The sequence below is a fragment of the Dermacentor andersoni genome, chromosome 11 (genome assembly GCF_023375885.2).
Source record: "Dermacentor andersoni chromosome 11, qqDerAnde1_hic_scaffold, whole genome shotgun sequence".
NCBI lineage: Eukaryota > Metazoa > Arthropoda > Arachnida > Ixodida > Ixodidae > Dermacentor > Dermacentor andersoni.
Genome location: NC_092824.1, coordinates 52363589 through 52390453, shown reverse-complemented (window position 1 = coordinate 52390453; position 26865 = coordinate 52363589). Strand labels below are relative to the sequence as shown.

At 52.1% G+C, this 26865-nt stretch overlaps 1 protein-coding gene and 2 long non-coding RNA genes across 3 annotated transcripts in view; 1 reads left to right on the top strand and 2 right to left on the bottom strand.

The window, feature by feature from the left end:
- LOC126518192 (uncharacterized) overlaps positions 1 to 26865 on the top strand; it is a 99955-nt gene that overhangs the window by 19107 nt on the left and 53983 nt on the right. The gene's annotated exons all lie outside the window — the stretch shown is intronic.
- Positions 1 to 26865, bottom strand: part of LOC140213957 (uncharacterized) — a 102745-nt gene that overhangs the window by 47751 nt on the left and 28129 nt on the right. The gene's annotated exons all lie outside the window — the stretch shown is intronic.
- Positions 17711 to 26043, bottom strand: LOC129381712 (uncharacterized). The gene is made up of 2 exons (XR_008609823.1): positions 25484 to 26043; positions 17711 to 17909 (listed from the first exon to the last, which is right to left on the bottom strand). It is a non-coding gene; the product is annotated as an uncharacterized lncRNA (long non-coding RNA).

Genomic DNA, 26865 nt, shown 5'->3' with positions numbered 1-26865 from the left:
AACTCGCTGCCTCGCGCGCGCGACCCCTCTCTCTCCTCTCTCTCTCCCCCCACGAAGTTCGGACTGCCGCTTCTGGTGAGGAAACGGACAAGGGGGACACGCACGGTCGCCTCGCGTCACGTCTTTAGCGCATAGCGTTCCCGCAAACGAAACAGGCGGCCCACGCGCGTCAACGAAGCGAACGGAGGATGCCGCGCGGATAGGAATGCGGCTGCGCGGGCACGCAAGAGCGTCCCTACACTACTCGCGCGACGCGAGTTCCTCGACCGCCTCGCTTGCGAGGAAGGCCCCCGCGCGCAACCTGCACTCCTCCCCCCTCCCCCCGCGCTTAGAAAGGCACACGAGCAAATATATATTTATACACACACACACAAAAAAAAAGGGAAAACAAAGGAGCGGTACGCGAGGGGTCGCGCCTCCCGAACGCACGGCCAGTCCGCATTGTCACGAAAACAAACGAGGGGGCCTGGAATGTCTCGCCTTCTTCGCACCCCTCTCGCGCTGTGTCTTTCGCCGAGAGAGAGAAACAACAGAGGGAGAGCTCGGTCGGCCGCTGACAGCGGTTTGCCCGACATTGCCGACCTCTGGCGGCGAGGTCAAGCGGAGCTGGAATGACATAATCTCGTTACACGGGAACCACCCCCTGCGCGCTATAGCTAACCCCAGAGAGTCCTCTTCAATCCCGTGCCGGCGTTCCCGCCTGCCTTGCCTGCTGGAGCCCGTTACGCATCCTTCTTTGTTTAGGGTTGATGAGAGCGCGCGGCTCGCGGAGGCCTGCGGGGAGAGGGGGAAAAAACAAACGGATTTGGCTCTCGGCCCTGGGGTGAGCGAAGACAGCTCAGCCGGAATCTCACTTATACCTGCCCCAGCTGGGAAGGGGCCGTGGGAATTGGATGGTCGCTGCGTCTCTCTCGAACGAGCGCGAACGGCGCGGAGCTTTTTTTTTTTTTTTTCGTTTAGGATGCCGAGACCTGACGCAGCGGTCACGATGGGCCACCAAGTCGCCGCTAGCCGTGGGTCCGGCCACGCACAATTTACATTCCGAAATCCGAGTTTGTAACATTATCGCCTTAACACTGTTTCTACTCGGCGATTATAACGCGCGTCTCGTGCGTGCAGCGTGCCGCTTCTATCTCTTATCACTTTTGCGGGAGCTCGTGGATGAAGCGTCACGATTGGCGTTGTCACGACAAACGAGGGCGCGCACTGGATCCTGGCACACGAGCCGAGCGGTGCAGGGGTCGTAATCGGGAGAAACCGTGAGATTTCGCCGCGGCGTCTCATTCCGCCGCGTTTGCCGCTTTCAGCCAATCCGGGAGGCCGTAGCAGACGGGTCAGCCAATCAGAGCTGACAAGATGGAGGATGCGAAGATGCAACCGGAATTCGGATGTGTTTAAAATAGCATTCTCGGTTCGTGTTGCCTGCGCGCTTTTCGTTTGAGCACTTTCATATATTGCGGGGTGGTATAGGCTCGAAGGACGAGTCTCTGGACTGCCACTGCACGTTCAGCTGAGAAGTGGGAAACGGGAGGAACGACACGAACATAAGAGGCTGTTAACAAAAAGCGGCGAATATGATGACGAAGCTAGATTCTAGTACACTCTGACGAAGCTCTAATGCTACGAAGTGTCTATTGCGGGCGCAGTACAGAACAGTCATTCACGGTGGTTCTCTTCCACGAAATTTTCTCTCCTTTGGGCGTATCGTGCTGATTGGCCTTCGTCACTCCTGACGCCGTTTCGGTTTTGTGCACAGCTATTTACGCGTTGGGTCTAAAATGAAGCGGCATGTGACGCTTCTGGCCAGATGCTGCATACCAACGACGCTGTACGCAACATCGTGTCTCGACGTGCTTCGCGTTTTGCCAGAGCGGTCCATGGTACGCCTCTTGAGTACAATCGGCCGCAACGACTTCTTCGTCCGTACATACAGAGTACACCGGCCTCAGTCGCGGGTCCTTTCGCTATGCCCGGTACCGCATGCTGCGTGCGATACGTACACCCGCTGCGTGCGATACGTACACCCGTCACACCCACGTGGTTTCGATTTCCATGACAATGAACACGCGCGTGCGCTGTTGGTACGCACTCTTTTTTCTTTAAGCCGTGCCCGGCACGCTCCGTAAGGCAGGTGGGGGAGACCCTTATCATTTCAATTTCGCGCTTTGTTCTGCGACTGAAAGCCAGACGACAGAGAGAGAGGGGGGGAGAGGAGGTGGGACAAATCGCAAAGGGCGAAATGTTGCGAGAGACGTGCACGGCTCCACGGTCGCCGGCCCCAAGTTGGGCGCCAATTTCGAGGGTCACCCGCCCGACGGGGCGAGAGAGCGCTTGTATAACGAGCGACACCCGAAGCCAACCGAATCGGGCGACAGAATACTAAGCAGCCTTTCGCTTCAGAAGGGCCAGGACAGGACGTCCCACAGCGATACGGTGCTCGTAAGCGTTGGAATAGGCCGAGGGTATTGCAGTCAGAGAAGGCGGCGTTCGAGCCAGCTCAGCAGCTCAAGAGAGCCGAAATTGACCCCCTCGGATGGCCGCTGCTCAAACGTAAACTAGCAGCACTTCTATTAGTGTCAGTGCTATACTTTTGGTAGTACCACTGTAATGGTATGCTGTGAGTACTATCGCACTGCTCATCTCTATGTGCGAAAGTCTAATCTCCATATACGACTGCGTGAGACCGCTTCAACTGCACGCTTGAAGTTTTAGTTAACGAGTTAGAAGGTAAACACATAGTTAGTGAGCCAGCGAACAGCCAGGTTATCTGCTAGCGGCAGGGGTGATCGTAAACTGCATTTTGATGGCGGATGTAATCCGACATGGTGTCTGGGAAGTAAGGGAACTAGACGGAAGTGGTGTGGATACGCATCACTGAACGAGCTTGGCAGAGCGTTGGTAGCAAAGATATCGTATTATAAAACGAGCGTTTTACTCGCATAAAAAGATGAAACACTTAGTAAATGACCTATCAATGATGCTGAAGCGGATGTCATAAATTTTCTGACACTCTCTCTGCATTTCATTCTCTACGTCACTGCCACTACACGCGGCAAGTGACAGACGGTACATTTAAGGTCCAACAACAACAAACAAGCTTCCGATGAATTTCCGGTGTCGGCGTTAGCCGGCTATCTATCTATCTATCTATCTATCTATCTATCTATCTATCTATCTATCTATCTATCTATCTATCTATCTATCTATCTATCTATCTATCTATCTATCTATCTATCTATCTATCTATCTATCTGCGTATTTAGGAGTCTAAGGGTATCGATATGTTACGGTACCCGTAAAGTTATCAGCACGAGTGAGCATAGCTCCGTTACACGGCTTTAACGTCTAGGCGAAGCGCGAGCTCTTTTGTCTGGGAACTTCGCCGACAGATGATCTTATGTCTAGTTCGCGATTGTGGTACCATGGCCTGTTTTGTCCTGCTGGACTCTTATCTGCCGCGCTTCGAATGTCCCATGGTAGTGCTGTCGCAGTAAAGGCAAATCGCAGAAGACCAGGACTCGGAAGTCTTTACTACTTCAAGCATGAACCAACTAGCCCAACCAAGAGTTTTACTAGTGCTGTCGTGCCTGGACTTATTGTGACGCTGCGTACCGAGCTTTGTGTGTTAAGTACACTGGCTCAATCGCACAAATATTTGCCGTTCACGAAGCAGCCGGCGCGCAATGTCAGCGCGTAAGCCACGTAAGCAAACAAACAAACAAACAAACAAACAAATAAGCAAGTAATCACTCGCGCTTCGCCGAAAGAGAGGACAGACCGCATAGTTTCTGTACAGGTTTCCCACTTGCCCATGTGTATACGTACATCTTGCGCAATCGCACACGCCGTGTTTTTGTCAGGCCGGCCTTCTCACAAGCGAACACAGCCAGCAGCCACGGGTCCCGGCTTTCTGTAATTACGGCGCTCGGCTTCTGTTCTCCGTTCAGCCGTGTGTATCGTTTCGCCCGCCGCCCACCGCGCGAGCCGCTTCCTTCGTCATTCGGGAGTTAAGAGAAAAAAAGTACGCCCGCCCCGGTCGTTCCTTTCACTAGGAAGAAAGAGAAAGGCTTATTGAAAAAAGAAAAGAGAAACAAGGCCGACTTGTACACGCGCTAGACGATGCAACAGAGCCCCTCCGCGTCGTGGTAGAGAACGCAGTGGCCGTCCGGGGCATTATCGCCAACACAATCGCCGGCCATTGTTCTTTCCGGAACGGGAACAGGTGGCCTATCTGTACGGTTTCGAAAGAGCCGCCTCTTTTTCAGTCCGGCAACGATACGGCGCCCTAAAGTGGGGGGAAAGGGCGAGCTTGTTTAGGAGGGAGAGGACCATTCCCTTCCTCCCACTCTCCACGGACGGGCGGTTCCGCAGTCGTCGTGATTTTTTCTTTTTTTTTTCGGCTGCTTCGATGGCAGTTCCACTTCCCGGTACGACGACGATATGGATGGGCGTCCCTCGTATATATACTATTGAGCTTTCTCATCCATACATCACAGAACGTCACATGCTGCATAACGAACGTCACGTGATATATATATATATATATATATATATATATATATATATATATATATATATATATATATGATGACGACGTCTTGCGCCACCATTTGAGACACTCGCCGGGCGTCGTACATGTGAGCCTCGTGGTTCGTTTGCAATTGACGATTCATTCGTGCGGGTCAACAGGTGACGGCACCACTATACTCTGGTCTATCTGCACGTTCCGGAGCCTCTTATGTGGGAGTCCCCTTGAGAGAAGTTCGCGACGTCAAAAGAGAAAATTGCTCGCTGCAGCTGTCAGCTTTGCTCGAGCGTGGGGGGGGGGCAGCATTCAATCGCCCCACCGCCGGTGACAGCGTAAACTCCAGAGACAAAGAGGCGAGGCTTGTTTCAAACTTGGCAAGCGTCCCTCCCGGCCACGGTCGAGACAACGAAGCGCCGTTTCTCTTTCGATGTTACGTTCCTATTTGGGAGAGTTGTTAGCTATATAGACTCCGTTGCGGATGTCCTTTTGTCTGCCTCCCATGTGCAATCCGTTAGGACCGTCCAGCTGTTGGCGGTACGTCTGTGGATGGACGAGGACAAAAGCCGCGTCGTCGGCTGGTTATGGGCGCTCGTTATAAAATAGTCACGCCGGATCAAGGCCAGCTGTCCGCTAGAGCCCCTCAGTAATGGTTCCCAGCAACTAACACCGCCGTAAGGCCTTGAGCGCGTAAGCAGTCTGAGTGCGTTCGCTGACGCCCGCCATACTCGCTTGAATGGCAACCACATGGTCGTGTGGTTGCTACGTGTTCTTGGCGCCGCGCCGGCGCCAAGACGAAGGTAACGTCGCCGTTTGACGCCCATGTGGTTGCCATTCAGGTGGCGCGTCGAAGTTTGAGATTAAAAATTCTGACAACTTCGAAATAAAATCAGGTGTCACGATTCTGTAAGTGATATTTACTACGACGTCTGAAACGAACAAAATCGGTACACTGCAGATCGATCTAGATCATTTCATTATTTTTGTAAACATCACTTTTTCAAAAAACCCGAGTTAACGGTATACCAAACTTTCGCAGCGCATCACACACGGACAGCAGGAGCGGACGCCTACAGTTCTACGTGTGAGCGTCCATTCATGTAGTACGTGCTTGCTGTGCGCTTCGAAATTTCGGAAACGTAGGACCAACTAACCCAGCGCTTAACTTAAACAAGGTGCCCATTTCGCCTGATCCGTTCTGTCCGCCGCATGTAGATGCCCCAAAGATGCAATTTGCAGAATAGTAGTAGTATTCTTTTTCTTTTTTTCTTGTGGAACTGCAAATTACGTGCCTTCATTTCTGTTTTCTATTTTTTTTTAATTTATGGCGATATCGTAAGCAATATTGGAGGTACTTCTAACAAAACACTTCAACAACACACGCTAATATCACGCTTTTATCTTTAAACTTGAACAAAAGTACGTACAAATCGGTTCACCGAATATCCCTCTTCCTTCCCCTCCCGATATCCCTCTCTCTCCGTTTCCGATAAAAGCGTTTAACTGTTGTCGAGCTCACTTACAATTTAGCGCCGCGCTTCATTTGCCAATTCCCGTTACTCAGCATTACGGACTCGCCGCCCAACGGTGCCACCACCGGTTCCAACTTGCACGCATACAGCGCGGCGGCGACAGTTGCCGAACTCAAGTGTTTACGGCACGCCGATATCGGCCTTCCCGCTTCCCGTGTCGAAACCCATGTCCCACTATAAAGCGACAGCACGCATAAAGCGAACGGGCGGTTTTTCCGCCAAGTATGCACTTCCTTGCCACTCCGCTCGTTGCTCGAAAGGAAACCCAGTACATGCGCACCGTTCGCGCAACGGTGCAATCGCGCAAGAGCGAAATGCGCCCAGCGCGTTCGAGATGCGCGTAACGGTTTCGACGGAACGTTACCAGTGCTGCACTCTTTGTGCACGCGAGACAGCGGATGCAGAAGGAAACGGGGGCGCATTAGGAGGCGATGGGAGGATGCCTCCGTCGACGGTGTACGTGGGCAGCATTATTTATTCGCCAGAAAAAAAAAAAAGGGGGGGGGGAGGGAGTGAAAGCAGCAACTATAACAAAGCGAGCGCAGAGTACGGGGCGATAACACTGGAAGAAAAAAAAAATGAAGGGGGGAGAAGAGGGGGGGGGGGGGGGTTGCACTGAAGGAACATGCGCGTTTTCTTGGCTGTCATTGTCTACGCGTCCGACGAGGCGGCTGATCTCCGGCACAAAGAACTTCCGGCGCGAACTGGGCTGCTATGAGGTCGACACACTTCCTCCTCCAAGACACACCGCTTCGGCAGCGAGCAAATGAGACGCGAGGAAAGCGTTCGAAATACAAGGGGGAAGGGGGGGAGGGGCAATGTTCTCGGTATACGCGACAGCGCTCGCCGCTTCGAACGCTGTGTGGGGTATCGACAACCCATTACGCGGACGCAATTGAGGGAACGGTAAAAAAGTTCAGCGTGGCGTCTCGCCGCAGACCGGGTGTCGTCAGTGGGACCACCAGCTGGGACCTATGTGCCGTTAAAATTTCCTTTCATTCTTTTTTGCTTTTCTGGGACCCACTAATAACGGACTGATGATACGGTACTACGCCCCACTTCTTCCTGCTTCCTCCGAGAGAGGGTCTCGAAGGGGTCGCCAAGGGTACAGGTCGTGGAATAAAGTAGCGGTGCCGAGCCAGCGGATCGGTTGGGATAGGAAGCGAGTGCCGTATTTTCCGGACTTTAGTTAATCGAAGTCGTGTCGAGCGTACATTAAAATCACGGTGGGGTTATTTTTATGTGGTAGAACCATATTGCTTCAGAAGGTGCCAGAGTTTTAGGAACGACTGAAGTGGGACTCTCTGTAATTACATAAATAAGGTTATTGTAACAAAAGTAAAAACAAGAAACAACAAAACAGGCAATAATAAACGTGCAGACAAATGAACAGACGTGCTCGCAACCGGCCTATAGGACCCCATAGACAAATATAGGCTTAAAAAAGAAAGAAAGTTAATCCTTATATATAGCCCGCAGCCGCTCTACCAGTCGGGATACGACTCAGCCAGAATATGTTAATTCGCGTACTTGGATGGCAAACACATAAAACGTGGTGCACTATTTCTGGGTACATCACGACAATCACCTTCGGGAGAGTCGACACGTTGAAATAAATGCGCACTGCGCCGTTTGGTAAAAGCCACACTTAATCATAACCCTTACAGTCTAGAAAATACGGTACTATCGGAGACTCGTCGCCGTTCTGTCGCACCGGGTTTACAAACAGAGTTTACGTACGTAACTGGGCTTCGGAGGGGACGGGGCACGATGGGCCGACTTCCGGAGGGTGGAAAAAAAAAAATAATAAAGGTCGCCGAGGCGCAAAACTGGGAGCCAACGGTGACGCACGTGCGGCCTTGAACTCGGGCCTTCATTCGCGACTTGGGGGACTCGAGAGCCCCGGCGTTGCATGCACCTAGTTCCGATCGTGGACGAAAGGATCCGGGCAATAACACCCTTCCTGGGGCCTTTAACCAAACGATAATAGAGAGAACGCGATAATACAAAGTTAAAAAGAAATAATATAGGCAAGTGCGATCTCCTTTGATCTATAGTAATGTATATTCTCGCTCTAACCATGCTTTTTTGCATTTTTGCTTGGACACAGAATGTTTACGCTAGTGAGAAGATTGCGTTGTTTTTAAGCTTGATGTACTTGTGGAGGGTTCTGAATTGTTTATTATGTACTGTAAAGGAGAAAGGTAGGAAACGTATAGAATACAAAGACATTACTTCTCCAGTGCGGTAAGTTTCATGTATAGTTTCCAGTGCGTTAACAAGAACCGCGGATATTAGCAGATAATAAAACCAGGAGAAAGGCAAAGATAGCGAGCTTGGTGGCACTAGGCACCACCTGGCTTCAAAGGGGAAGTTCATAGAATCTCTCCACCCATCCATCTATCCACGAAGGAGCCGCTCAAGTCAAACAACGAGGGCGTTTCAGCGAATGTGACTTCCACTGCAGATGATCTGAGCAATGGCGCTGCCCAATGTATCTGCAGGTCTTAAGATATATTTAGCCCTACTACAAAAATATAGTCTGAGGAAAATCAAAGCAGTCCACGGGAAGGAAGTCTGTGCATAATCTCGTACGACTGTCTCAATCCACGCTTATGACAACGCGTTCCGCAACTATATATATATTTGGTGTCCCCCGTGACCTGTGCCAAAATTTTACAAGATATGGAAATGTCGCGCAGCTGACCAGAGCCAAGGTAATGTTGTTTGCCACCTTTCTTTGTGGGGAAACGCACACAGTTTCTTGTATTTCACCTAACTGCATAATTAGTTATTGTGAATTATTACAATTCATTACATATTATATTCAGAGCAAAAAGCGTCAGTGATAAAATTGCTGACCATGCTGAAAAAATTCCCGATCCAGCTTTCCTGCTAAATAAACATTCTTTTTCCCCGAGCCCGAAGGAAAGCCCTCGAAATACGAAGAATTGTTTTTGCATACAATATTTATGCAGTTGATAAGTTATTTTTATCAGTTGATAAGTTATTAACAACTAATTATGTCACAAGGCGAAGTACAACAAAAAGAGGCATATAGTCTGACTCGCCCCAAGCGACTGCAAGAAGATTACCTTGGTTCTGTCCAGCTACGTGGCACTTGCACATTTTTAAGTTTGGCAAAGTCACGTGCGACCCATAGTATATGCTATACCTCAGCAGCAAAACAAAGCGTGCCCCTAGGCGCGTAGCCCGCGACAAGGCAATTGACTCGAAGGCAGCGTGACCACAGTGATGTTGTGCGTGAACAGAAACCAGTGTATACTAACGAAGGGCGTTGGTGGAAAGAGCGGTTGGCTGCATATCATACGAGGAGACACTTAGCAGCCTCCAGAGCATCGGTCTATGTGTCGCGAGGACGGTAAGAAGAAAAAAGGCCACGGCTTGTCACCGTCGTTAGGAGGGGACCTGTTTCCGACACCGGGCAGCCATGCGCGAACCCGGAGACGCCCCGCGCCCATCGGAGGGAGCTGCGCGTTGCTATCAAAACGCATGGCCGGCGGCGGGCACTTCCCGCTTCCAATTAGTGCGACGACTTCTCGCAGCTGGAGTTATAAGTAGGAGTGGTTTGCGGGCGAGCTCTCTTGTTATCAGCAATGAACTGTTGTCACCGCCCCCCCCCCCCCCCCCCCCCCCCCTGAAGCCCGTTCTCATGTTCGCTGTTGATTAGTTGTCAGTGAAACTACTATAGGGACCGGAGGGAAAGTTGCACGGCCGTGGGTGTCGTCAGTGCCTCGCCTTGTATTTCGGAGGCCAAACCAGGCAGTTCTGTATAGTGGACGAAAATGACGTCACGCGCATGGCAATGAAGTCGTTCTTAACCAGACGGCGGTATCAGCGGCGAGGGCATGCCGCTGTTGCCGTACATTTGTGTTCAGAGCACTAAGAATTCGTTGGTCGTTTCTTTCTTCTTCTTTTTGTTTTCTCATTGTCTTCTTCTCGAGTGCTATGGAATCTACAGAGACTGCGCGCGCGCGCGCGAGAGAGAGAGAGAGAGGGTCGGAGTGGAGTGGAGGTTCTTGCTGTACTTTTTTTTTTTTTTTTTCGAGTTTAGCAAATTGTTTGACCTTTTTATGTACACGCGGCTTTCGAGATCACGGGCACCGAGTTGCATGCGCGTTGCTTCGCCTCGGAGACCACGGTCCGCACTATTTGCTCGGCACATTCATTGCCTATGCGATTCCGAGCGGCCTCTTGGCTTGCCTCTTTGTGGGGAAACTCTAAATGTGCCGCTTTCAACGCCAGCCACTTCCACCGTCGGCACCGATGTCTGGCACGAGCCAAGCTCCAAGCACGCATGCTGGGGAGCCTCCTCTACGTGCAATTCTTGTTTGCACGTACATACGCTCCCTATAGCAGGGGCACACTTCGGCGCCGTGCGAAGCTTATCCGACGTAACGTGGTTTGTGACGAAAGCCCGAAGGCGCTGGAAAACACTGGTCTCCTTAACCGGTAGAAGCGCCTACTCCGAAAAAATGCGTCGGAAATTCTTCCTTTGTGGTACGGGGCTTGCGTGCACGATAGTTTCCATCCGGCCGTCTCGTACTCATTTCCATCGGCGCCTCCCCTCTCTCTGTCTCTCTCCCGCCCCCTTCTCGAGATGGCAAAGCGACGCCAGCAAGCGCTAAATAGCAACAGCTGCAGCGAATGGCGGACGCTCGAAAAGCAAACCGGGAAGTGCGGCCGCTGCAGCGTCCAAGGTTGACGTGAAACGCATTTCTTCGTCGTCGAGTTCGTCGTGACCTCGGCAAGGTCGCGCGGCGTCGTCTGCGTGCGTGTTTCTTTAATTTTTGTTTCTTTTTTTTTCCTTTTCTCAATCTTTCTTTCTTTTGCGATCGCGAATGCCGGCACAATGCGACACGGCGCCGGTATCGTGCGAGTCGCTTGGCGTCGTATATGGCCGCCACTGGCAGAAGTGCGTCTGCACACGTGGGGTGGTGGCGTCGTCTGTCCGCGCGGAGCCGTGCCAAATCGTGAATCAGACGCGGCGCCTCGCGGCCGAGTTCGTCGCCGGACGGTCGCGTAGTCGTCGTCGTCCGCGGTCGCCGTAATGAGTGTATGCCCTTCGCGTTTCTTTTTTTTTTCTTTTATTTGCGGGCCGGCCGGGTCGACCCGCCGAGGCACATCCCTCGCTATCCTTTTCTTTTCTTCCTTCTATTATTGCATTTTTTGTTCCTTTTTGCTTTTTTGCTCTCATTTTACCCGCTTAGTTTCGCTAATCGTGGAGCGTTGTATTCGTTCGAAACGATGCAGAGCTACCTTCATGTCCTGCTTTAAGTGGATGCTAAACAGAAACTCTATATGTATCAGTATTCTCGAACATCGCATTCTAAATTCCTTTCATATGTTGCAAAGCACTTTTCTTTTTCTTTTCCTTTTTTCGTCGTATCTTGCGGCGCAAGTTGGAATATATAGCGCAAGACGAGGATAACTGGAGATCGTTGGGAAAGGAGGTCGTCGCGCAGGGAACATAAAAATAGGCTGTTGAGGATGGTCTTGTACTCCCCGTTGCTGCGATGGCCACTCGAGGCCGTATCTTGAAATAAAATAAAATGAATACATAAATATACGACTAGAAGCAGATTATGCATGGACAAAAACTCCCACTTCGAGCGCACTAGTGCGGGCGGTGATCTCTTATCCCATTTCTTTTCCTTTCTATTATATAAAAACGAAAAAAATATGCATGTGCTCTCCAATCAAATTTAACGCCCGCATTCTGACATTGCGGAAGCTATCCCAAGGTGCAATCAGGACGAATCCCTGGAACGCGGAGCGAGCACATATGTGGGCTCGTTAAAATACGGAACCTGGCTTATAACTTGTATCGGAACTGATAACCAGCGTTTCTTCTTTTTTTTTATCTCGTGATTTTGTCGGAAGTGCAAACAGAACATGAAACCGTTTCCAGACTTACCGATTTGTACTCCCTCCGCCAGATGGCGTTTCCGACGTCAGCAATGTCGTCCAGACAGTCACCCGGAAACATCCGTACGTCGCTTCACAAAAATTTAAAAGAAAGTATGAAATGAAATAGTAAAGACAATAAACATGATGAAAACATCTGCGCACTTCGATGCAGAACTCGCAGAACATTTCCAAACGCGTTCGAGCACCACACAAAAGCAGACGCTAAATATGGTCTGGGGCAGTCTACAGGGTAATAAATGTGCGAAACTGTGCAGACGCGCATGTAAGACGGCTTTTTAATGCAGGGAAAACGCCACGAAGTACACTACAAAGCGCTGGCGACGGAAAACGTCGTGGGTCGTCGTCGTCGCCGGTTTGTGCTGCACTGCTTTCATTTCCCGCGGCGCTCCCACGGCTTGCAGTGAAAGGCGTGCGCGCGGCGGCCTTCGCTGCTTTTTTCCACCGACGGCGCGAAGTTAACCACAAACCAGGCGCGGCTAATTGCTAACGTAACCTAATTACCCCTCCTCCCCTCCCCTACCCGCTGGCCTCTTCCAGCTACGCCGTCTATAATTAGCAAACCGCGCATGTATTCGTGCCAAGACACCCGTACGCGTCCCTGAACGGAGTGAGCATGAGATGCAGACATAAGAGGCGACTCCCGGGAGAAAACGAAAATACAGAGGAGAAAGGGAAAACAAAAGAAAGACAGAATAATAATGGAAGAGGAGAAATCCGTAATATACCAGCGCAGCCTCCCCGCTAATTCATTCGCTCGTTTGGCATGCACCCCAAGAGCGAGCGCGTTTCTTTTTATTTTTATTTTTTTTGCGTGCGCGCGCATCTACGGCGAACGGAAGCCGGAATCGCGAAAATGCAATTACGGGTCCCCGCTCATTGTATTCATATATGCGTATTGTGGACGCAAGCCTCTCTTTGGGACCTGTGTACGAGTCTTTCTTCTTTTATTTCTCTTTTTTTCCCCTATTCTGGTCTCTCCTTCAGTGCTAACTGCGGCGCGTTATCCCCGCAGTCCTCCTCCTCTAACTCGGCCTCGATGACGTAAGCGCGTCCGGACGCGGCACCTTCGATTGGAAACAATCGGCAGGAAAGCGGATTGGTTGGAGAGAGGGAGAGCTGGGGAGAAGGGTTCAGGACGCGAATCCGGCGTGTGGCGCGCCTGCTAGTTTTAGCGCGCGCGGAGGGTGGGGGGAGGGGAGAGAGGGTGATCGCGCGGCGTTTACAGCGACCGGCAGGCAATTGCGGTCAGTGTTGCGTGTTTCATTTAAACCCCGCACATTCGCGCTCCGCCAGGGACGGCGCATTCGGCCCTCGGGCAAGGTTAGCCAGCGAAAGTATAGATTTGTGGAACGAAGGGGGGGATAATGCACGGAGTGCCCTGGCCGCTAACATTTTCCGTACTCCCGTGGTGATTGCCCATACACAGGTGGTCGTCTCGGCTTCATTAGAGCCTCTCTCGTGCGCACATTCAATCGCATATCTTTCTATAGTGTGCGTGTTATTTTCTTCTATTATGGTCTGAGGTCTTCCAACGGACGTCCAGAGACGATCGCTTGGTAGCGCCTCCGGCGCTTTTGGGGTGCGCTATTATTATACCATTGCGTGGCCCGCTTTGGTGACCAACTGTTCCGAATCGCGCCGCGGGCGGGAAGTCGATGGAGGACGAATAGAAACATCTACGCGAGCAAGTCTTGCACCCATTATATGCGTCCCGTGTGTAAGGCGCCGCGTCGGAGCTGTCGTCACCCGATCGTACGCTCGAATGCGGGTGAACGCGTTCGTCGCTCTCTCTCTCTCTCTCTCTCTCTCTGCCTTTTTTCTCAAGACCTTGCGAATCGAACGGGGCGCTCGCCAGAGGCTGTAATCTGCCAGAGTTCCTTCGCTTGTATACCGGGAGTCCGTAATGGCCGCGCCTTATAGCTGTTGCGCCGGTACACAAAGTATAAGCTACGTTGTTGTGTCGATCGGCGTGCCGTGCCACCTAACGGTCGATCAGCTTTGACCTATTATTATTATTATCTTGCTTTTTCTATGTAGGATTGACAGAGTTTTGGTAGAGCGGCCGCGCTTTCCTCACGTCCAGACTCCTTTGGATGCTTGGCAAAAATTACGATGCGAACGTGCACAGGTCAACTCATTGTGACGTCGGACGAAGGCTACAACAACGGCAGCAGCAACAACACTATCGAGATTTAACGGGGATTCTCCGCGGGAATCGACGGTGTATAGCTAGCCATGGGCGGCATTCGCAAAGTTTAGAGTTCGCAAGTGTCCGTTGACACTGGCTGACTGCCTTCGCTGATAATGTGTCGTGCATCAGGATTGGCTGAAATTGGCTCTTCCGAACGATTCCCGCGCATGAACATTCTTGCCCGGGTGCATGTGGGCGTATCCCCGCGCGACGCGTTCTCTTCGAAGGTCCCGACAACGCAAGCGCATTTCTTTGCGCGTTCTGTTTCGCGCCTTCGAAAGGAACACATACAGCGTACCAATTTCCCGAGCAACAATTTCCTTTTTGCACCGTTTTCCTAGAAATCGATGTTTCTTCTTTGTTTTTTTTTTTTTTCTCTCTCGAGTAATCTAATAGTCGTGCATGAATCGCAGACGAGCGACATATATTGCAAGTTCCAATAACGCTCCTCTGTGATTTCTCTACCGACTCGCTGTATAGCGTTTGCGACCCGTATTTACGTTCTTCCGAAGATCCAGCGCCGGCGCAGCGGTCCACTCGGCCTGGCAGTCGACGAAGGGCGCCCGAGTCGAGACCCACTTTTGGAGAACACGAGGGTGGTCGTCCACTCTCCGCGGGCTATAACAGCCTTCTTTCTCGACCGTCGCCGCTCGCGTGCATTTTCGTCGCTATCGAGATCTCAGCGCCGCGCCGTCGAGAAAGTGTCAACCTGTGTGGCGCTCGCGAGACAAGAGACTCCGCGGGACGTCTCTCAGACCGTACGCTTTGTCGTTTTATTTTTTATTTTCTTGCATTCGACGGTTCTCCTCGGTGACTCTTCTATATTTAAACGTTCCTGCCACGCGCTATCTCTCTCGAACACTGCTGCTGCACCCGCGGAGATGAAAGAAAAGAAAAAAAACGTGCTCCCGCTGATAAGGGAGCGGTCAGCTCGGCCAAAGCGCACCCGGCTGCAAAAGGCTCAGCGGGGAGGTTTCGAGAAAGAAATGAAAGCGGCGCCGGACAAAGTCATCGCGAGAGCGAAACGAGAGAGCCCGTGGAATGAACGCTGCTGGCGGTGGTGGCCGAGCTCTTGCCGGGTTTTTTATTATTATTATTATTTTGTTATTATTATTATGCTCGTCAAGCGCACGGCACCCGCCCTCCTGGTATACCAGCAGCGGCGGGGCATTCCGGGAAGACCTCGCTCACCACACATATAGTTTCAAGCGGGAAGTACGTAGCTATAGCTCTGCAGTGTCTACCAGCGCCGCCAGCGCAGTGGTTCATCCAGCAATGAGAGAGAGAGAGAGAGAGAGAGGTTGGCTTAGCGACAGGCCAGGAGGCATGGTATGTACACAGTGCAGATGAGATGGTAAGAGATGAAACAAAGGAAGCGGGATAAAAACAAAAAAAAAAAGAAAACAAAGCAAGCACTGCACGCAACAATAACACATACCCCCCCATGCGCGCAAAAACGCACCAATACTAAAAAATTGCTAGCGACTCGTATCCCGCATGAATGTCATATGCGATTTAGTGGAGATGACAAGGAAATTTATTGACCCGTAGGCACGCTTACAACTGTTGTATGAAAGAAAAGTGGAGATGCACGTCACAACATTCTACAACATTGTGAATGGAGCCAAACGTGCGAAGGTACTGATGGCATACGCTATTTCGCAAAGCCTCCGTGGTTGCTCTGGTTAGTCTGTAGATTTCGACGGCATATGAGCATTGTATAGCCAATTGCAACGAAAAAAAAGAATATCAAAAGACCAAAACTCCCCACTGGGGTATTGTCGTATAATGCGCAGAATTGCTTGGAACCATTACTTATGAAGTCTACACTCAACCCTCTTGACCGAAGTTGAGATGCAGGATATTGCGATGGTCCCTGACCGTCCCGCAGTGTAGACGAAGTCCAGCAATGAGAATGACGGGCGGTACGTGGATTTGGCTCTAAACTTTTTCCCCTCCTGGCTTCGAACAACTTTCCGGTTCGCTATTTTAGCTCTGTATACGCAATGGATTGGCCTCATTTGACTTGCTCGCAACTCCTCCTTGCGTGTTCTGAGCTGAACTTAAGCTGAGCTAACCGAACCAAGCCCACAATCAAACCGGGCCACGTTATTCTGCGGTTAGAGAACGACGACGACGAACGGCTAGTTTTCGCGCTTGAAAATAATGACATCGGAATGAGAGAAACAACAACTCGGAGAGTTCTCGCTCCCGATTAGTTGACCATAGCGAAAGCGACGGGGTCGAACGATTCCGCGCGCAGATCGCCTTGAATCAGAGAGAGGCAGATTGAAGAGACTTTGCGATTATACCTGCCCGCATGGCGCGTCGTTCGTTGCCACTCACTGACCACAAGGCGTTGGTCACTGTGCCCCGTACCGTCCCAAATGACTCCCCTAAATCCCCATAAATCAACCAGACGCTTATGTCACTGGAGTGGCCATCAGACGGTCGCTCCTGGGCCGCCCAGCTACGGAGACGAGACCAAAGTTGACTTTCCCGGCTAAGAAGGCGGCGACTCCGTCCGCACGACGTTTGTTTATTGGGTAGCGATCGAACCGGCGCGACCGACCGGTACGTTTGTTTGCCACCAGAACCGAACCTACGTGTGCGCTTGCGCGGTTAATTTGTTTGCACTGCGAAAACATCCTCGAGAGGGGTCAGGGAAGAACTGGCGGGGAGGGGGGGGGGAGGAGGCAGGGTCAAGAAGGCCTATGGAAAGGGAGGGGAGGTGGTAGACTCTGTACACCTGCGGAAAGAACGCAAGACAAGAAAACGACGAACGGAGCCTGGTCCGACGCCGAAAAGCCAGAATTTACGACCGCCGTCTTCTCGCTGGCGCGACTTTGAGAAGCCGCGCGAGCGCGGACAGCCGGCAGTGCGTCTTGTGCCCGCCGCGGATAAGGGACGGCGGACGAAGCGAACGGAGCGCGGTGTTTTTGGCAATATAAAACGCAGTGCACCCCGCTAAGAGCAACAACAAAAACTAAATAAATAAACAGGTATCCTACGCAGGGACACGGCGAAAACTGACCGCGCCGAGAAGAAATCGCTTTTTCAGCGACTTCGTTTTGGAAAGCCCGCCGGCGTTGGCACTTTGCCCGAGAGAGGGGGGGAGGGAACCCACGAGGGAGGGTGAGGGGGTGTGGAGTGCTTTGCGACGCCGCCGCTTTTGATTGCGCAAATGTTTGCATTTAACGGCGCATTCCTCGGAGGGTCCGTTTCGCCTTTAGATGGGGCAGTAAAGAGAAACACAATGGCAGCTGTATGCTCGTAAATTACCTTAGTACAATACCGGAAAAGCCACTCTTACCTTGAGATGAGCCCGGATTTGAGCCGGGAAATGCCGCAAAAATTGGAATACGTACTTATGGGGACGCCGCCTCCAAGCAGCTCCTCCACCAACTGGTCGGGCATAGTTCGTTTCTTTTTTTTTTTCTTTTTTTTATCGGTGAAGATGGACTGCGGTGTATGATGCTAAAGGAGCCAAATACAAAAGTCTGAGACACCTTGTATAAGTATATTTTTATGTGAAGAGCCCACCAGTTGATAACGCCTTTCTGTTTCGACTTCCTGTACATAACTTAGCGCTGTGTTCTCTCAAAACGTTATGCTGCTCAACGAAGCCAAACTTCGCATTCTTGTACGGTACGCAGAAAGATGCTCGACCACTCTCGTCTAGGGGGAGTCGGACGCGTCTCGATATTCGCTGAAAAGGAAACCGCAGGAATTCGTGAGGACCGAAAAGGAAGGGGGAAAAAAAGCAACAGAACAAAAAGAACCAGCAATAACGAGAAGTAAAACAAAACAAGAAAGGGCAGAACACAGCCTCTCGGTGCGCACAGGCACTTTTTTTTTTTTTTTTTTTTGCCTGTCGAGTTTTATGTCGTCTGCTCGAGAACGTCGTCTGGCGGCGCCGCCGACCGCGCGCGTCACAATGTTGTGTCCGCGGGTGCGTTTGCTTGCGCGGGGCTCAAAGGGCGTCCCTTTTATGCTGCACACGTGACAGAGCGAGGTGGGGCGGGGCACCCGGGGCGAACTTTTATTCTTTCTTTTTATCTTTCTTTCTCTTCTCGGAGTGGTGGATTCCTTTCTTTACGTGAACAAAAAGAAAAAGAAAGAAAGAAGAAGAAAGATGCGCAGCCGAACGACACCTATAGACTTCGAGAATCCTCTTTCATAGCTTCGCCTTGCCGTCCGAGCGCCACTTCTCGTCTTCGCTTCGTTCCTACTTGACCGTGCGCCGCACTATATGCGGTCGCCGCCACTTTTTCCTGTCCGGAGCGGCGCGGTTTGTCGCCGAGCCTTTGTCGCGCGCGCGCTAAATAGAGACTCCTCGAGGAGGAAGCAAAGTAATGGAGACGCGCGGAGACACACTCGCAACTTTTTTCTTTCTTTTTCTTTTTTTGCCTGACTCAGAGCCATACATGTGCGACCTTTTCCGCCGCCGAGTCAAGAAGGCGGCTTGCTGCTTGAAGCAGCCAATTTCGTCGGCGCCGATGACAATGTCGCGCTTGGGGCGACTGTGAGCGGGGGAAAAAAATAAAGAAAACGAGGCAAGGCAAAGGCGAAACTATAATATGCATGTTGCGTGCATGCCGAACGTGTCCACTGACGCAGCTTTCATTTCGTATTCCTCCCCAACCCCCTCTTTTCTTTTTCTAATTTTGTTTGGTTTATGTACGAGTATACTCGCATCCGGGAGTGATGCATGTTAAGCGGCGAGAAGCCACGTCGCGCAGATGTGAGTCATGTAATAGCCATTTGCGAGCCTCCGAAACTTGCGTGTAGAGCTGTATACGCTTTCGTAACAATTCTCGTCGGTACACGGCAAAGCGGACGCACTACGCCTGTCTACGTTTTCCTTTTACTTCTCTTGATTCTCATGTTTATTTCTCGTGATTCTCATTTATTCTCATGTGGACACTGTCAAGTTCCCCCGCAAACGGTCGAATTCGCCGTCTTTCCATCCCCGATTGGCCAACAGGGCGGCTATAAGCCTTTTCTGATGGAGTGCAAAATCGCGCCTACATGGTTCGGACAATGACCTCACGCCACCGCTAACCGAACCATAGCAAAGCCCTAACATTTCTTGTAGGTAACCAGCGATGTTTGCCCTAAATAGCGGAAGCGTGTCTCATAAATAACTTGTAGTTCGTAATTTGTTTTGCGCCGCTAGAATCCTTTACCCTGCACCGAAAGTAAAATACAGGAGTGTTGCATTTCGCCCGATCGAGTTAGTACAAGTGAACTAGATTTGTTTCTGTTCTTTTTTCTTTTTTCGCAATGACACAGTCACTCTTTATTGTACTGTATGGTCTTGTAAATCGCTTCCTTCCTGCAATTTCACCTCTTCCTTTCCTTTCGCACCGTAATTCCACATGCAAACCAGCGTTCCGGTGACAGCAGAGATTATGCCGGACAGTTAAAGTGAGGTCAGCAGTGACTTCCTATCCTTCGTATACACAAATAAGAAACCCACTTACTACTACCCCCTGGAAATATGGCCGCCACGGCAGGGGAGTCGAACGTGCGACCTTGCGGACACCACCACCATCACGAAGGTGACCAGCATGTCTAGTAGGAGTGCAGCATGCCCACACCTATTACACAGGTATACGATTTCGGGTTCGCTCGCATCCGGAAACCCTGGCCCCTCTCTCCCCCTCCCCCCCCCCCCGCGTATCGCACGCGAAGAGCTTTTACACGCTACACCCTTATTGGAGAGAAGGAGCGCCGCTGGTACAGAGAGCGAGTGCCGCGTCGTCTGCTATAGAGAGCCGGATGCGGAGCGGCAGAGCAGACGACGACGACGACCCCAGCCACGCACCACAGTATGGTGCATGGCTGGTTCGCGGTGCTCCGGCAACGGAACGGGCTGTTTCGACAGACAAGAACAGCCCTCCGCAAACACCACCGCAGCGCGTTCGCCGGAGACTCGCACAAAAGGCGAGCACCGACGCACCCAGCTCTGGGTCAGAGAGGACACGACCGGTGTGAGGATATATGTGCACTCTCCGGGCGACCAAAGGCGTTCTACCGTAGAACGCTCGATCGGCGGTGCAGAAGCACGAAAACAAAAAAAAAAGAATACGGTAATCACAAGGAAGGGGAAAGTAGTGAGGAAGGCGATGCTAATGCAGGGTAAACGAAAGCAGACGAGAGGGTCGAAAGTACGCAACAAGAGGAACCAGATCAACAACGTTTGCCGAGGGGGTCTGCCGGCGCGGAAGGTACCGAAGAAGAGGAAAGAAAGAAAACAAGCAAGATGGCGCCGCGGCGGTGGTGGTATGCCGGCAGCCCCACCCACGCTATAGCGGCGCCACCGAGTCGGCTCAGGGAAGAGAAAAGCAGGAGGGGGGGGGGAGCAGCAGAAGGGGGCAGATTTGAGCGAGCAAGCGCGGGGCAGATTTTACGCGGATTCCGAACAACGCCCACGGGGGCAACGCGTTGGCCGGCCCGATGCCGGCTCTCTCTCTGCCTGCCGGCTCGCCCTCGGTGCATCGCTGATGCGCGCCCGTGCAGTGCATGCGACAGCAGCAGCGCCGGTTTCGGTGGCCCCCCGGATCAGCTGCTCTGGAGAAAATAAAAAAGAAAAGATAAATGTTACGGCCGATTTATCTGCCTACGGACGTAGCCTCCTGCAATACACATTTGAACGCAGCGTCCGAGGCTGCAGGAATGTGCAATTCCGTTACGGGCGCGGCCATTTATATTCTGCGAAACGTGCAGAAACTGGCAACTTTATTAACACAGCACCTAACAGTGACGTCACAAGCAAACAAACAGTAGCATCTAAGGGACGCACATGACCTGCCGTGGTGGCGCTGTCGCTGTGACATGCTGCTGCTGAGTGAGAGGTCTAGGGTTCAACTCCCGGACGCGGCGGTCGCATTCGATGCCCGCGGAAAAAAACGCAGATGCACTCGTGCACTTAGAGCTATAGGTGCACGTAAAAGAAATCCGAGTAGTGAAAGAAATGAACCCGCAGACCAGCCCCACTGCGGCCTCACTCACCGAGTGTTGTTTTAAGGAAGTTGAATAACGTTAATTGATTCGCGGGGTTTGAACCGCGCGAATCAATCATTAAGGGCTGTATGTAGGGACGCCGAAATTATTGCCGCTGATAAGCCTCTAAGGCAGGCACGGTCGATGCAGAACAGCCAAAACCTTGCAACTCGCGCCGGTGATTCTCTCGCGCATGGCCTCCGAGAACGGTGTTCCCCGCGCGTTTCGTAATCGCTCCCATACAGCATACATATACGCACGTACCGCAAGCGATCGTCGTGCTTGGGTGGGTGTGGCCGAGGATGCCGCATCGCCTCATCGACCCGGGCGCGCATTTCCGTGCCCCCCCCCCCCCCCCGAATATTTTTCTGGCCCCAAGAGGGGAGGCCATATGCGATCGCGTACGGCACACGTATGTATACGATGCATACAGGTCGACTATAAGGCGCGTGCCCCCTGTAAGACGCCTTCGAACCGCAGAGAGGAGAAAGCGAGCGCGGAGGCAACATCTTCCCAGAAATGAGGGCGTGGCTCGGAAATTGCGGCAGCCTGTGTTACGGGCCGCCGACTCGGAAGAGGGGGGGGGGAGGGGGGGGAGGCGCCCTCCCTGTCGCCCCGTGCAGGATTGCAGCATGGGCGCATTTAACATGCGGGCCTTGCTCGGACGCTGGCACGCAGCTTCCCGCGGCACCCGCCGCACCAGCCGGGCGACTTAATTCCGCGGACGTCCCCGAAGGGTTCGATGTGCCGCCGCTTAAGGGACCACCCAAAATGCATCTGACGTCACGAAACAACCGACTGAGGCCCGGGTACGAAGGGAAGCTACCGGGGGAGCAAAGCACGCCTAAGCGAGAGTGCTCCTGAAAGGATTCTTTACATTCTCGTCAGCGTTAGTTTGAAACTGTGGGTGAGAAAACGTGGACAACAGGAAGATAAGACGAAATGCACCGCTGAATGTGTATATATGTAACCCACTATTCTGCTTTTTCTCTTCCGCGTCTGAGCAAATGCGAAGCCGTCGCACGTGGAAAGCTGCGCCTGATTCAGTATCGGTTCCAAGAAATATATATGAAAAAAAAAGAAAAAGCGCTGTCGAACGCCGCCGATATGCTTCGGGCGCAGCAACACACGTGCAGACACACCGTCCCCGCAGCTTTCCCTTCATCGCCACAGAAGGCTGCCCCCGCGAGTATAACAGCAATTGATTAACAAGATTTCATAACTGTATCGAAAGTCAAGGTTATGAGATGCGCATTCGAAACTTTAATAGATATGGACCTGAAACCGGTAGCTAACGTGTATTTCGGGGAGAAGAAATGAGCCGCTATTGTGAGATTTACCGTCCCGAAGCTATCCGATGAATATGTAAGGGACGCCGTACATCTGGTCGATTTCGACCACCTGAGGCTCTTTAAGTGCACCCCAAAGCACGGTACGCGAGTGTGTTTGCACACGTCCCCGATCGGAATGCGATCCCGTATACCAAGCAGCGACGCCATTAGCGCAGGGACAACGCGGCGGGTCGGAGATGGGATCGGTGGCAGCTAGCATACTTCACAGTGGTTAGATATCGAGTACTTGATGGAAACGGTAGTAGTATATATGCAGCACTGCATGCAGTGTTCCTGCAAGAGCACTTCAAGACGGCAGCACTATGCAGGAAACCATCTGGAGACAGCATCGTCGCACTTTGGTCGGCGTACACAGTGATCGGCAAAAAAGAAAAAACAAAGAATCATACCCCCTCTTTCGGCGTCACTGGCCTCTTGTCGCAACGCGAGCGGTGTGGGGATAAACCCTACCTCCGCGGCGTCGTCTGAGAACCGTCACCATCCGTGCGAAGCGCAAGCAACGACCGTCGCATAGTTGAGCGTTCCGCGACGACATTAGTAACGCGCCATCGGGCTCGCGCTAGCACGGGCATTCCTTTCTCGCCGCCTTTCGCTACTATAGGTGTCGCGCGTGAACCGCTCGCACTAGAGTCAGCTCGCACTACGCATACACGCGCTGCCATGCTTCGCCGACAGCCTCCACAAGCGCACCTCGGCGACGCTTGGCAGCCATAATGGAGTTGGCAGGGGCGCGTATACCGTACCGTGTAGTATCCCACGGCACCGACCTCTGTATCCGAACACGTGCATGTGACGAAGGCGACGAGTTGAGCGAGTTTACTGAAGAAGGCGTTGCACCAAACTCGCCAGAAGTCCTCGAATGCGTGGGTACCTCACGCTATGTGAAAACAGCGCAGACGACTCCCGACAGACGGCACATACTGAAGCGACGCGAAACGACAACGCAGAGAACTGGCACGGCAAGACCAGCGCTCGCTGCTACGTAGAGCTTTAGCTGGACGCACGGCTTATCACAGCGTGGCACAATTTTGATATGTCGTCTATGGCTTGGAATATCATTCACGAATGACACACCTTTTTCACTAAAATGACCAGACATTCTGAATACGAACTTTTTGGCCACTGAGACAACGGCGCTACTTTTTATAGAGAATGTTCTCTGGACAGTCCATTGTGAAATTATGAACACCGCCTCGCACAACGCTCGACAAACTTGACAACCGTCCCGTTACGGAAAGCAGAATCTATAGAGCCCGGTCCCAGCTTACACATCAGCTTGAATAGCTTTAAGTACACTGGTCTTCGTGTGTGTTTAAGGCATCGGATCTGTATGAAAGATTGCAAACGCTGCCATGTGCCTTCAACCTGTTTGTGCGGACAGATTCGTTTCACATATTTCTCCTCAGCTTTTCTTCCCTTTCGCCTGCCTCTATGCAGAGTAGTCAACTGGACAGTTACTTTCTCTCCCTATTTTCTGTACCTGTCTTTACTGGAAGAGTAACACTTATGCAAGACTTGACCAGAACATCAAGAAACACCCCAAACATGCAACAGAAACATCACGGGCACGCGTAGGAGGGAACGCTGGCGACTACATGTGTTTATCAGGAATAAAATTTCTACTTTCTTTTCTTCTTTCGGTCCGTCAATCCGTGTGCTTCAACGCGCCCTGTGCCAAGTCACCAGAACCCTCGCAAAAAGTAATCGCTCTAGAACATCGACCCCGGCCTCCCTCGCGCATATACCACATGGATGAAACTACTCGGCAGAGTCACGTTTTTTTTTTTTTTTTTTTTTTTTTTTTTTTTTTTTTTGACGCCCGAAGGAAAGCCTTCGTCCGCCAGCGCCTCATCATTTGGCGGAGGCAGGCAATCAGCCGCTGCACAGACGAACCAGCAGCGTACACGTCAGTGCTAGCCGGCCGTCTGCTGGCATCACGCGTAGCAGACGACGTCTCGGGCGCCGGTCAGAAGAAGGACGAGCGAAGATCGAGAACAAGTTGGAGCGAGCGGCGAACCCGAGACGGTGCGTTACGTGCGCCGTGGGGAGCCGCGCTGTGTTCCCCTTCGAGTTGAGGGGCCGCGGGAGAGGAGGGCTCAAGGACGTGGCGTGTCCGTCTCGACCGAGTCAGCGGGGTGCTGTTGTTTCAATAATCCGCCATGATTGCCTCGCCCTTCCTCGCGTTGTGTTCCAGCGGGCCACCGGACAGCGGAGAGGTGCGCAAAGGGGAGGGAGGGTCGAGGAGATGCGGCGGAGGCCACCGCGCCCCCGCCAAGTTTCAGGATGAGGAACGCGTCCGCACTTACACGCGCGCGCGCTCACACGGCGTGAAGTTGCGTGCACAGACGCACACAACGCGGCGTCCAGAAGGGCACTTCAAACAAATCGGGCCCGGCCGCGGCGCGGAAGACGCGAGAGGAGGCTATGATTGAAGTCGGTCTCTCCCAAGGTGTGCGCATATGGCCGGGGCATACCGACTACCCGCGGTGCGGTATACGTCTTGTAAAAAAGTAAGCGAGCTGAGCGAACTCTCGCGATTGGCCGCCTGGTCTCGTCGAGCGGCCGACTGCGCCGGTACGCCACACCCTACATTCCTCCAGCTGGCTCCGGCAGCACTCGTGTATACGGGCACGTGAGGGACGAAGCGAAGAACAAGGCAGATCATCGCGGCGCCGCAAGGCCCAAAGGAGTTCCGCCAGCTCGCTTCTTTCTTTCTGTTCGTTAGGCCCGCTGATTGCTTTGGAGCCGTCTGCTTGCGACCTCGCTCGATTTTCGTTCGCTCGACGCTGCCGCGTCAGGTGGCGCCCCGGCCGCGCCTTCACAACCTAAGGAAGATGTATGAGGACGGACCCCGGGCGTTACGTCGAGGAGTCCTTTGCGGCCGCGCCATCTGAGAAGTGTGAGGCCTTTATACATCACGCACTGCTGCGGTCGCGGAGTCGTTGCGAAGAAGGATACGTGGCGGCCGCTGGGGCGGCGCCGTGTCGTCCACCGTGCTTTGCTTTAAAGAGTCAGTCGGTCCGTCTGGGACGCCGGAGGCCGTCTGCCACTGACAGCGCTGTGCTGAGCGTGCATTCCAGACGTGTGTTCCAGCACCGAGGAATGAGTTATACATTGCCGCTGGCGAATGGTTGATTTGCGGTCCACTTGCATCCATGTGAAGGCGACGGCGCTCCACGTTGAGGGCTAAGCGCAAATGCTTGTCCCTGCGAATGCAATCGAGGCAACACTTCGTTGTAGGTGCTTTGTCACTCCCTCTGTGCAGACTAGCAAGCTATAGGAGCTTTAACTCGGGTCGATCTCTACATTCAGAAGAGAAAAAAAAAAGAAATTTCTCTGTCACTCCTTTGTCCCAGCACAGGCTAAGCTCGATATAACGAACACAGATTAACAAATTATTTGATATTGCGAAGGATGTATAAATTATATGTTACCAATATGTGCGTTTAGTGAATATATATGCTTATAACGAATATCGGGTATAATGAAGTTAATTTTGTGCCGGATGCAAATTTGTTAAATTTCAATAACAATGTATACGTTATAAACATACATCGCTTAGAGAGAGAGAGAAAAAATGTCGAGATTTACATGACATTAGTTTAGCATCAAGTTACAAGTATATACACATATCATGCGTAATGAAGTGCCAGCGTATGCCCTATGACAAGCATGAGCATTCTCTCCGCTTGATGAAGCATTTGAGTTCAGAGCAAAGCGCATGGAAAAGTCACAAACGCGGGAACGTTATCACATCTCATTGACATGACAAGAGAGAGAAAGAGAGAGAGAGAAACGCCAAACCACACACCCTTCGGGGCGGCTATGGCGTTGCGCTGCCGAGCACGGTGGTCGCAGGTTCGATCCCAACCGCATTGCAATGGAGGGGGAGTGCAAGAATGGCTCGTCAGCTTATACATGTGGACGCACGTGAAACAACCCCAGGTGGTCACAATTAATCCGGAGCCCTCCACACTAAGACGACCCTCGTAACCCACTGTTCAAGCTCAGAGACACTCAAACCCAATGAGTAAATTTAGTTATTTTTATTTTTTAGCCAAACCAAGCGAGAATGTCACTGACAGATACATTGTCGGCGTAGCGTTTGTATAGCTCTCAGCGCGGGTCTCCGCGCCAGTCGCGGTGCGCCCCCCCTCCCCCCCCCCCCCCCCCTGCTGGAAGCGGAAATAAAAACGCAGGGTGGGACCTATAGGAACGGGCGAGGCTAGTTTTTATTGGAGAGCCGTCCGGACGCTCCCCTAGGTTGGACACTGTATTACATGAGACGAACGCGCCAGCGGCCCA